This window comes from Pan troglodytes, chromosome 19, assembly GCF_028858775.2.
Source record: "Pan troglodytes isolate AG18354 chromosome 19, NHGRI_mPanTro3-v2.0_pri, whole genome shotgun sequence".
Lineage (NCBI taxonomy): Eukaryota > Metazoa > Chordata > Mammalia > Primates > Hominidae > Pan > Pan troglodytes.
Genome location: NC_072417.2, coordinates 57,310,118 through 57,322,003, shown reverse-complemented (window position 1 = coordinate 57,322,003; position 11,886 = coordinate 57,310,118). Strand labels below are relative to the sequence as shown.

The window sequence follows — 11,886 nt, the reverse complement described above, 5'->3', positions numbered from 1 at the left end:
GCCTGGTTTCCTATTTTAGCCCTCATGAAAGAGTAATGTAAACCAGTCCTACTGCATTGGAACAACTTTTAAATAATGCCAGACACTCGCCAATAACAGCCCAAGAAAAAGGAAAAGTGTTGATTTAAGAAAACTATCCCCTTACACATGTTTTTTCTTCTTTTAGTATTTTGATGGGCATTTAGTAATTGTTATGTACCACAAGCCAGTGAGCAAGACAGCCATAGTATCTGCTGTCAAAGAGCTTACAGTCTAGCGGGGTGAACAGAAGAAAAAACTATTAAGAGAGGGTAAGTGAGGGCTGTAAGAGCATGTGGAGAGGCATTTAATCCAGCTGTGGGAAGGTCAAGGATGGCTTGCTAGAGGAAGTGTAACCTAAATAGATACACCAAGGATGTAGGGAGAGTGCTAGAGAAGAAAGAATATTCCAGACACAGAGAAAGCTTGTACAAAAATCTGAATGTGAGACAGAGCAAACGCATTGGAAAAACTGGATTGCAGAAAGATGAAAGAGGGAACTGTCTTCTTCAGATAATATTAAAGCATCTTGAGCAATCTGGGGTCAGCGTGTGTCTAGGTTGGCAGGGGCTAAATAGAGGAGTGAACTTACCGGATTTGCCTTTTAGACAAAGCACTATGTGGAATGGATGAGAGGTTGTAGGACTGCAAGCGGGGATGCCAATGGCTGGCTGGTATCAAAATCTAGACAAGGGGATGGTAATCTGAACTAAGGTAGCACTCGTGGTGATGAGTAGACAAAGACAGAGTTCAAGGTGTCCAATAACACAGATGCTAACAACCTTCCAGTTGCAAGAAGATCCTTCTATGGATGTAGCCTCCCTGCTATTGATGGGGCTGCTGAGATCTATTAATAGGAGATATATTTGACTAGAGATGCATTCCTGTGGATGGTGAAGCCAAATATCAGTTGATTGGGTTTGCTTTGTCACTTCCAAATGGGAGCACGTCCAAGTTAGGATGACTGGGATTTGGGAGATACTACAGGCGTTGAGCTTTTATCTTTCAGCCAATATGACAATTTTTTGACTACTGTAGCTTTAAAACAAGTCTTAAAGTTAGGTAGAATTAGGTCTTCAAGTCTGTTTTTCAAAGTTGTTTTGATTACTCTAGAGTCTTTGTGTTTCCTATGGATTTTAGGATGAGTTTGTCAATGAAAAAAATACTGCTAGGAGCTAAAATATAATTGCATCATAGCAATTATGCCAAGATTAAGAAAATTTGCCTTTCACATACCATTCTGAGGAAGTTATTTGAGGATTCACACCAGCAAAAACAGAGAAAGATCAGACAGGAAATTGTGGAATGCAGGAAACAGCCCTAGATTCCCCTGGCATCCACAAAGCCTGGAAAGCATCTGGTCTAGATTGTAGCAAGAGGTCAGAGGGGTGGATGGATGTCCCCAAAAGACAGTGAATTCCTTGCCTTAGTAGATGACATAATGAAAAGATTGGAATATTTTGAAGATATAATGGGGGCATATTATGTTTTTGGAAATAAGAAAAAAATGAAAGTGTTTAGAAACTCTTTCCTGCAAAGCAAGGGGAAGCTATACAGGAAATCTGTGGTTAGAGCATTAAACAATCATTTAAAATGAAATTTTTAGAAAAACATTTGTTAGAGTATAAGTAAAAGAAATCTATTTCACCTTGATTCAGAAAATATTCTACTTTGTATAGTGCAGAGATTATCATATTGAAGCAGTAAAGGAAATGTAATGCCTGTACAAGACTGGGCTAAGCAGTAAGAATAACTAACAGAATAGGAGTCTTTGCTATGTGCCATGGGTTAATTATAGACTCCTCACAACAACCCCAAGAGATTGATATTATTTACCCTTTTTAGAAGTAAAGGACTGATGTAAAAAGAAGTTAACTGAGTTGTCCAAGATCATAAAGCTAGTAAGTGACAGAGCAAATTTCTTAAACATTGTTATGTGCTGTTTTTGTAAATACAGATATATTTATATATGAAATCTTTTCTGTACAGATAAATAATATTTCTGGTTTATGAAGTTTACAATCAACTTATAGATATGTCATTCTAGAACACAATGCTAATTCTATCAATCTTCGCAATGTACATCTAGATACTGATATTGTTAGTGGAAGTTGATAACTGGGATAAGGAAAGGTGGAAGATAGGGTAAGAAGAGTCATATTCCCATTGTATATGGGGAATGTGTCTAAATTTAATAATGTCTAAATCTGACAAACCAGACATAGAAGTATAAGCATATTTTAAATTATAAATACAATCAATGAGAAAGCGTTAATAATTACGTAACACCAAAAGTAGAAAGCAAGGAATAGGGAAAGATGGGGATTGTGTAAGTAACTAAGTCTTCAGTTCATAATGGCAAAGTAATGATAGTGTCTAAAATGGATGTCAAGCTATTTTTGTGTAAGTATATTCTATATCTCAGTGGTTCTTAACTCCTACAATGCATCAGAATTACCTAGTGGGCATTAAAAATAATACCACTGCTTGAGTCCCACCTCCAGGGATCTGGATCAATGAATATCAGGAAAAGGCAAGTATGGGAACTTCCAAAAACTTCCAGGTAACTTTTAATGTGAAGCCATAAAGGAGAACCTCTGATTTAAAAACAGGTAGATCCAGCCGGGCGCGGTGGCTCACACCTGTAATCCCAGCACTTTGGGAGGCCAAGGCGGGCAGATCACGAGGTCAGGAGATCGAGACCATCCTGGCTAACATGGTGAAACACCGTCTCTACTAAAAATACAAAAATTTAGCCGGATGTGGTGGCGGGTGCCTGTAGTCCCAGCTACTCGGGAGGCTGAGACAGGAGAATGGTGTGAACCCTGGAGGCAGAGCTTGCAGTGAGCCGAGATCGCGCCACTGCACTACAGCTTGGGTGGCAGAGCAAGACTCTATCTCAAAAAAAAAAAAGGAAGATCCACCAGAAATATCAAAAACAAAAACCATTAAAACTGGTCACATCTAAAGAGTAGGATGTGGGCTGGAAAAAATTGGACTAGAAGGCTATGTTTTTTTTAGCATAAAACCATTTGTATAATTTGATTTTTATTATATGCATTACTATACTTTATAAATATAAAAGAAATACATATACATAATTTTGTAAAACAATATTTAGATATAGGTAGTAGATCACAAAAGAACTATACAAATAATATCATCCCAATCTTGTGGGAAATATACTTCCCACAAACACACATCAAAATGTTACCAGTGGTCATCTCGAAGTTGCACTGTTTAGGTTTATATTTTTGTTTGTTTTTTGTTTTCTGAATTTCTCATGAAAGTGTTTGTTCTCAGCCTGTGGTAGAACCCTATTTCTCTTATAGTTTTACATGAGAAACACAATATTTTGTACATATCTCAGAGAATATGCCATAGGGCATATATTTCTCAGCTTGAGAAATAATTTCTAATGATACTAAAGTCATATTCTATGAATACATCTTCCAACTGTGAATTATCAGTGCAAAACAGTTTTCATAGTGATGGCACAATAGAATATTAAAATGGAACTCCCAAGATTAGGTTCCCAAAGCTGAGCAAAATACAATAAATCTCAAGTATCTTCACTCCTAAACTAAGGTGCAACAGCCACCAAAAGATTGCAAATTAGGTTCTGCCAACATTAGCCCATAACCCACCTTGAAGGTATGAAAGAGCTAATGTGGAAGAAAGACGTAGAGAAAACTGCTTTGGAGAGAATTGTAGAAGAATTGTACAAGTTATCTATCTTCCTTCTTCCCCAAGATGGAGAGGAGAAGGTGTCTTCCTTATACCTTAAAGCAAATAAAAGCACTTGAAGATTTTGGATCTATGTTCTCTGATGTTGGAGGCACAGTCTAGTGTGTGATGCATTCCTGAGAAAATGAGACTGACAGAAAAGAAGAAAGGTGAACAGTTGAAAGTGGGTTTCATATCCCTTGGTGGCCGAAGGAAAAAAATATAGGTTTTCCTTGGGATTAGATATGGATTCAATAGAATGAAGCCACCCTAGAATTGTTTTTCGAAAGTTTCCCATCCAAGAGGATGTCTGCGGCAGAGAAGGGATTTCAATAAAGAGTTAGATTCCAGAAAGCCCAGGTATAACTCTATCTGAGTTAAAACCACAGTTGGAAAACACCAGAGGATGCCCTATGAGAGACCCACAAAAAATGCCATATCAGAAGAATCAGTCATGAAATCTGCCACAGTAAGAGAGTTCCAAGATACATTCATTATAACTTTGCCATCAAAGTGAGTTTTTTCCCTGCCCTTTCTCCTTCCCCTCTTTTCCTAGGTCCAACGCTAAAAGACAAAAGCTGCTGCTAAGGAATTGGGAGTTGTAGAGCCTGGGACACAGTAAAGAAGCTGACTCCCCTGACCCTCTGTTCTGGGCTTCCTGATCTGAAGCAAGCTGTCTCAATTTATTTTGTACTGCTGTAACAGAGTACCACAGACTAGATACTTTATAGAGAACAGAAACTTATTTCTCACAGTTCTGGAGGCTGGGAAGTCCAAGATCAAGGAACTAGCTTCTGGTGAGGGCTGATCTCTGTTTCCAACATCGTGCTTTGAATGCTGAGTCCTCCAAAGGGAAGAGTGCTGTGTCCTCACAGGCAGAAAATAGCAGGGCAAAAAAACTCCCTTTCTCCACCAAGCCCTTTCATAGAGGCATTAAACCATTCAAGAAGGCAGAGCCCTCATGACCTAAACACCTCCCAAAAGGCTCCACTTCCCCACTCTGTTGCATTGGGGACTAAGTTTTTACCACATAAATTTGGAGGACACATTTAGACCTTAGCACAAGACAAGCTGAAGGAGGAGAAAAGGTTTAAACTTGAATGGAATTTGGAATATTTAAATTACTCTGAACTGGAGTTAAATGTTGATTAAGACAGGACTGAGATTTTTATTTTATGACAGCAACAGAAAAGGCTATGGAACCCATGTGAGATTAGAGCTAGGAGCAGATAAAGAATGTTTTTACAGAACAAATTTAATGGCAAGTGGTAAAAAAGAATAAGGTTGATTTCAGCCTACATCCCATTGAGTTCCCCTCATTCAATTAGCAAAATAATTTTTTTGAGTTGTTGTTAATTTAATGTTTTTAAAAAAGATTTATTTGAGGATAGTTTTTGTATGTAGACCAGTCCATTCAGAAATATTTCTGGTTTCTAAAATTAATATTAGTTACAGTTACAAAGTTGGAACCCTAGTTTTTCCTTATGCTTTTAAATTCTGCTTGTAAATTATATTATTCTCTTTATTCTCTTAACAATTTTTAACATTCACTTTTAAGGATCTTTTGATAGTACTTTTCCCAATTATAAACTTAATAATGTAATTCTTTTGACTATTTTAGACTACATATTTAAATTCAGTATATCTGATTTTCTTCTTAAGTGCTTTAATTGTCTAACTTAACAAACAAACCTTTCCTTATAAATCTAACAAACAAACTTATAGTGAATTTTGAGTGCTCATAAATGTTCCAATAAAGTTTGTCAACCTAGAAATATTTCAAATTAAAATCACAAGTTTAAATTAAATATTCAATTACCCAATTAAATTTGCAGTAATTGGGTGGCCACTTTAGTAAGCCAAGTGTTCTTAAACATAAAGAGTTCATAAGCACCAACTATTAAGACTATCATGTTCTTTTTCTTCTACATTTCTTTCCTTTTTTTCTTTTTTTATTTTGAGACAGAGTTTCGCTCTGTCACCCAGGCTGGAGTGCAGTGGCACGAGAGCTCACTGCAACCTCCACCTCCTAGGTTCAAGCAATTCTCCTGCCTCAGCCTCCCAAGTAGCTGGGATTACAGGCACCCGCCACCACACCTGGCTAAATATTTGTATTTTTAGCAGAGATGGGGTTTCACCACGTTGGCTAGGCTAATTTCAAACTCCTGACCTCAAGTGATCCACCTGCCTTGGCCTCCCAAAAGTGCTAGGCCTGAGCCACCGTGCCCGACCTCTTCTACATTTCAATGCTGAATTCTTTTTTTTTTTTGAGATGGAGTCTCACTCTGTCGCCCAGGCTGGAGTGCAGTGGCGCGATCTCTGCTCACTGCAAGCTCCGCCTCCTGGGTTCACGCCATTCTCCTGCCTCAGCCTCCCCAGTAGCTGGGACTACAGGCGCCCGCCACCACGCCCGGCTAATTTTTTGTATTTTTAGTAGAGATGGGGTTTCATCATGTTCGCCAGGCTGGTCTTGATCTCCTGACCTCGTGATCCGCCCTCCTCGGCCTTCTAACTCTTCTCAGAGTTATGAGATACTTACCACTAAGGAGGATACTTACCCTTCTGAGTAACTGATGTGAATTTAATCACAACTTCTAATGGGTGTAAGACATATAGAGCATTGCATGCATTCAGGACAATTCTTTCTGCCAATTAAGGATACTATTATATTATCCCATGTATGATGTGGGGTTGCTTTCTCAGCACACTTGGGGTTGCAAAAAGAAAAATTTCAGACAGGATGCTAACAGAATTCTTGTCAGCAACTTTGATGTGATGTATTAAACCCTATTGATAATTGTTATGTCAATGGCTCTGTAACTCAAAGGAGGTTTTCACATGCTCCAAGACCTCTAAATTCATGTCTCATACATTACCTAATTCCTTTTTCTACTCATAGACATCTGTAACTTGAACTTAGGTTGATTACCTCATTAGATTTCTGTTTCCTTGGATCTTAAATTATGCAGGTATATTTTCTGCCTACTTCTAAACATGTTTGAACTTGATGGAAGGCTGCATTGTCTCATCATCCTAGACCACCCAACTATTATACATATTAAAATAATAACCAATTGCATTTTCAGTATCTCACATAGCTACCAGGTCCTTCCATTAACAATTTGTACAATAAGAACTCAAATAAAAACATAAACAGGAATGTAGACATTAGTCTAAGAGACCCTGCTGTGATTAGCTTCACATCTTTTCATAGGAATTAAGCTGCACAGATGTTGTTTATTTTCTGCTTTATAGGTGAATACATTTGTATGTAAAGGTTAGATAACATATCCCAAAACGTGTAGATCATAAGTAGCAGAATTAAGACCTAAACCCAGTTCTGATTACAAGTGTACTATATATTCTATTGTACCTCTCCTTAAAAGTTCAGCAAAGGAGAGAGAAAGAATAAACACTTGAGAGAAAGTTTTCCAATATCTTTTGAACTGCATTTTAAAAATAGAAAAACAGCTTCACAAAAGGGTCTGCGTTATCCTTGTTTAGTCTCTCTGGCCAACTTTGATTCTTCAGGAACATGCCATGGTGTTGAAAACGTCTCTGTTACAAGCGTCCTTGATGATCTATTTGGAATGGATTTATGAAGAGTTAGTGACTCCATAGGCAGGAGCACTGGCATTTTTCTTTGCTATATTTCTTTTCTTTTCTTTTTTTTTTTTTTTTTTTTGTGAGATGGAGTCTCACTCTATCGCCCAGGCTGGAGTGCAATGGTGTGAGCTTGGCTCACTGCAAGCTCCACCTCCTGGGTTCACGCCATTCTCCTGCCTCAGCCTCCCAAGTAGCTGGGACTACAGGCACCCGCCACCACGCCCGGCTAATTTTTTGTATTTTTAGTAGAGATGGAGTTTCACCGTGTTAGCCAGGATGGTCTTGATCTCCTGATCTCGTGATCCTCCCGCCTCGGCCTCCCAAAGTGCTGGGATTAAAGGCATGAGCCACTGCACCCAGCCTTTCTTTGCTATATTTCAAACTCAAGAGCCCAAGAGTTTGAGATTCCAGTGAGCTCAGATTGTGCCACTACACCTCAAGCTGGGTGAAAGAGTGAGGCCCTGTCAGACTCTGTAGAAACTTCTCAGAGCACATTCACAGAGGCTTTTGGTAGAAATCCATCCCATGCCACAAGTTGGTGTTGACTGCCGCTGTCCACAAAAGTATGGAATAAAAACCTGAAAAGCGAAGTGTCATTTTATGGATGTGATTTTTAAGTTTTTCTTACCCTTCTTTTTTAAAGCAGTGGAACTATTTCTTCACATTAAATCTTGTTTAGAAAGCCAATATTGGGAGGCCGAGGCAGGAGGATCGCTTGAGGTCAGAAGTTGGAGACCAGCCTGGGATATAGAGTGAGACCTTATCTCTACAAAATTGAAAAATCTAGCTGAGTCAGGCATGGTGACTCACATGTGTTGTTCCAGCTACTTGGGAGGCTGAGGAAGGAGGATCTCTTGAGCCCAAGAGTTTGAGATTCCAGTGAACTCAGATTGTGCCACTGCACCCCAAGCTGAGTGACAGAGTGAGGCCCTGTCAGAAAGGGAAGGAAGGAAAGAAGGAAGGAAGGAAGGAAAGGAGGGAGAGAGGGAGGGAAGGAGGGAGAGAGGAAAGGAGGGAGAGAGGGAGGAAGCAAGGGAGGAAGGAAGGAGGGAGGGAGGGGAGGGAGGGAAGAAAAGAGAGACAGAAAGAAAGCCAATTTTTAAAAAGCTAAAAACAAAGTGACTCTAGTTTAAATACAAGTTAGAGATCTGATTCCTTTCCCCTCTGTCTTCCACTCTTATGCATTTCCTCAACACCCACAATTGTCCGTGAAGTAGGGTTTAAATTACACTTTCAGAGAAAGAGCATGATGTTCCAAGCACACCGCTTCTCCAGAAAACACCTAAGGTGATCACTTCTTAGAAGCCTTCTGTCTGCCCTAAGGAGAGGAAGCTTGAGCGTGGTATCTATAGAGGTAAATGTCATTCTGACTCCTTCTCCATCATCTAATACTAGAAACAAAAGCATCATTGTTCCAGCCGTACAGAAGGCTTATGTGATGTTTGCCAGATGCAGCACATCTCTACCACTTTGTGTAAGACAAATATGTATTTGTCAAAGAATAATTGCTAAGTGTGACTGGTAGAGTCAAGTCCCTGTGGGAGAAATTTTCCCTCCCTTCTGTTTCACTTCTAATCCCAGATGTGATTTTTGCAAGTTAAGGGGGTTTATCAGAATAAAGCTTTCCCTTGAAAGGGGGTTAGTCTAGTTACTCCCTAATTCTGCTTTTCTCACCAAATCTTAACTGGCTATTAGGCAGCAGGCAGAGAAATAATGAAAAAGGAAGAAAATGTGTCCAGGCCAACCTTACCAGTTAACCGTGGCCTTGGAGAGACCCAGACTCCACAATGCTTGAATGCTCAATGCACATGTAATTTATAGTACAGTTATTGATTGCTTCTGCTACCTCAGAATTATGGAAACATTCTTGGAAGTCATCAAGCAAAAAGGTAGAGACTATTATTATAGCGCTTACACTATCCAATAGTTTGTGGTTTTCCTTTCACATAAACTTGGGAGTTGAAACCCAAGGCTAAGTGGGAATTACAGCCATAAAAAACATGGGCATCTATTTTATTCCCTCAAACCACATTGAAGAACTTTGACTATATTATCCACCCTAAAGTCCACCCCCCAAAAAATTTCAACCCCAAATCCCCTTAAAGATTAACAAGCTGACAAACCTTGCTAATGTCAGAGAGAGGAAAACAGCTCCCTGCTAACTGCCGGAAATGGACTCCAGACTTCCTCTTTCTTCAGCTGAGGACACTATGTAACTGTTCAGAAATGTGAAGGTTTCTTAAAGCATGATGACTATTACAGGACTGAGACAGAGGCTCCTCCTGGAGCCAGGTAGCCACATTCAGCCAATGAATCAGACCCCAGTCTGGCCTGATGTTCAACAAGGAGATGATTTATAATGGGATACAGGGACAGCCGGCAGATACACCTCAGAAGTTGGATAATCCAGACCAGCTGAGCTTAGATTGTGACATTTCTCTCTCTGTCCACGTCATTTTCTTTCTTCATTATGTGAGGAGAGCAGGTCTTTGAGAGGGCAGCTTACAGACATGCAGCACATAAAGATTCAGGCTTATCAAGAACTGGTTCAACTATACGTCCTTCTGAAACCAATGTCAGCCTGGAGGAAATATCCCAGCAGAAATTAGACTCCATGGAATTCTGGAAATTGTAAAAATGTCACAATATATAGAAAGACCATTTTTTCCTTTCTGTATTTTTGGGGGGTGGATGGCTGAGTTTATAGAAAATCAATCTTTATTTCAAAAGGTTATTAGTTTTATAATGTATAACATACTCTGAGCCTAATCATTATATTATTTTGGGTCTGTAGATATGTAATATTATATTTTAATTACCTACCTTGGATAAACACTATATTTACTAACATAGCAATACACTAGGTGTACAATATTATTACTTCAATAAACGTGTTTAAATAATATACAAATGTAATTCTGAAATACATGAAGCCTATGGACTGAAATATAATATAAAGGACAATGTTCACAAAATAGTAAAACATACATATCATATTTTCAAAAATATCTCTAGACCTTTCTCTATAGAAAAAAAAATGAAATTTTATTGTGATCTTATTTCCAGTACCTTAACTGAATCTAAACCCATGAAGCTGAGTAAACATGAGCCAATCAGTTTTAGCCAGGAATCTCCACTGTATTTTCTTCTTCCCTATTCTTTTCTACCCTCCTCTTTCCCCTTCCTAAAAAGAAAGAAAAGTAACTTTTTCCTCCTATACTCACACATTTCTGACACCAAATGTGTGGGATTACTTCCCCCCCACACACACCCATCAATTATCCAGTTCTCAACATTTGCTGACTGGGTGTCCTCTAATTTGATTCAATTCTGACACTTTTTACCTGAGGTTAGCATCAGATTCCACAGGTTAAGGGCTCAGGCAGTCCCACAACACTATACCCACTGCCTTCAGACGCCAGTCACAAGTCCAGGTTGCCACCTGTGGTTCTGAACCACTAGTTATAAATCAGAGGTTCCCCTGAGCCCCTGTTCAGATTTGGTGATTTGCTAGAGCGGTTCACGGAGCTCAGGAAAACAGTTTACTACTAGGTTGCAGATTTATAATAAAAGGATACAACTCAGGAACAGCAGGCGGAAAAGATGGTGGAGGCAACGGAGCTTCCACACCCTCTCCAGGGGTGCCACTCTCCCAGCTCCTCCACGTGGCCACCAACTGGGAAGCTCTCCAAAGCCCTTCAGTTACTGGTTTCTTGTGGAGGCATTATGACATAGGCAGGACCAATTGTTAACTCAGTTTCCAGCCTGTCTCCCCTTCTTGGGTGATGAAGAATGCGTCTGAAAATTCCAAGTTTCTAATCAAAGTTTGGTCTTTCTGGTGACCTGACCCCATCTTGAGGCTACTGAGCAACCCAGCAAGCATCACCTCATTAGAACAAAAGATACTGCTGTCACTCAAGGAACTGCAAGGGATTTAGGAGTTATGTGTCAGAAACCGTGATCAAAGACCAAGTATTAGAACAAAAGATGCTCCTACCATCACTTAGGAAATTACAAGTCTCTGGGGAGCTCTGTGCCAGGAACTAGGGACAAAAGCCAATATATATTTCTCATTATATCACAATGTCACACTCTTGTTTACTGCCAGCTCTCTAGCAGAACACATATTGCCCTAAAGTAGCTTATAATTTCCATCCCATTGCTACTCTATACTTTTGGAAAATGCTCTCTAAATAGCTTCGTCTTGGTTTTTTCTTTTTTGATAAGTTATCAAGACTAAATTAATATCTAAATTAATTTTTTTTTTGAGATGGAGTTTCACTCTTGTTGCCCAGGCTGAAGTGCAATGGCACGATCTCAGCTCACTGCAAACTCCGCCTCCCAGGTTGAAGCGATTCTCCTGCCTCAGCCTCCCAAGTAGCTGGGATTAAAGGCCCCTGCCACTAGGCCCAGCTAATTTTTTTGTATTTTTAGTAGAGACGGGATTTCACTATGTTGGCCAGTTGGTCTCCATCTCCTGATCTCGTGATCCTCCCGTCTTGGCCTCCCAAAGTGATGGGATTACATGAGCCACTG

At 39.6% G+C, this 11,886-nt stretch overlaps 1 long non-coding RNA gene across 1 annotated transcript; it reads right to left on the bottom strand.

Annotated features, from left to right (window-relative positions):
• Window positions 1-7,168: 7,168 nt before the first annotated feature.
• LOC107969075 (uncharacterized) lies at window positions 7,169-11,060 on the bottom strand. Its single transcript, XR_001710644.2, has 3 exons — window positions 10,929-11,060; window positions 9,474-9,566; window positions 7,169-7,325 (listed from the first exon to the last, which is right to left on the bottom strand). It is a non-coding gene; the product is annotated as an uncharacterized LOC107969075 (long non-coding RNA).
• Between the last annotated feature and the right edge of the window lie 826 nt (window positions 11,061-11,886).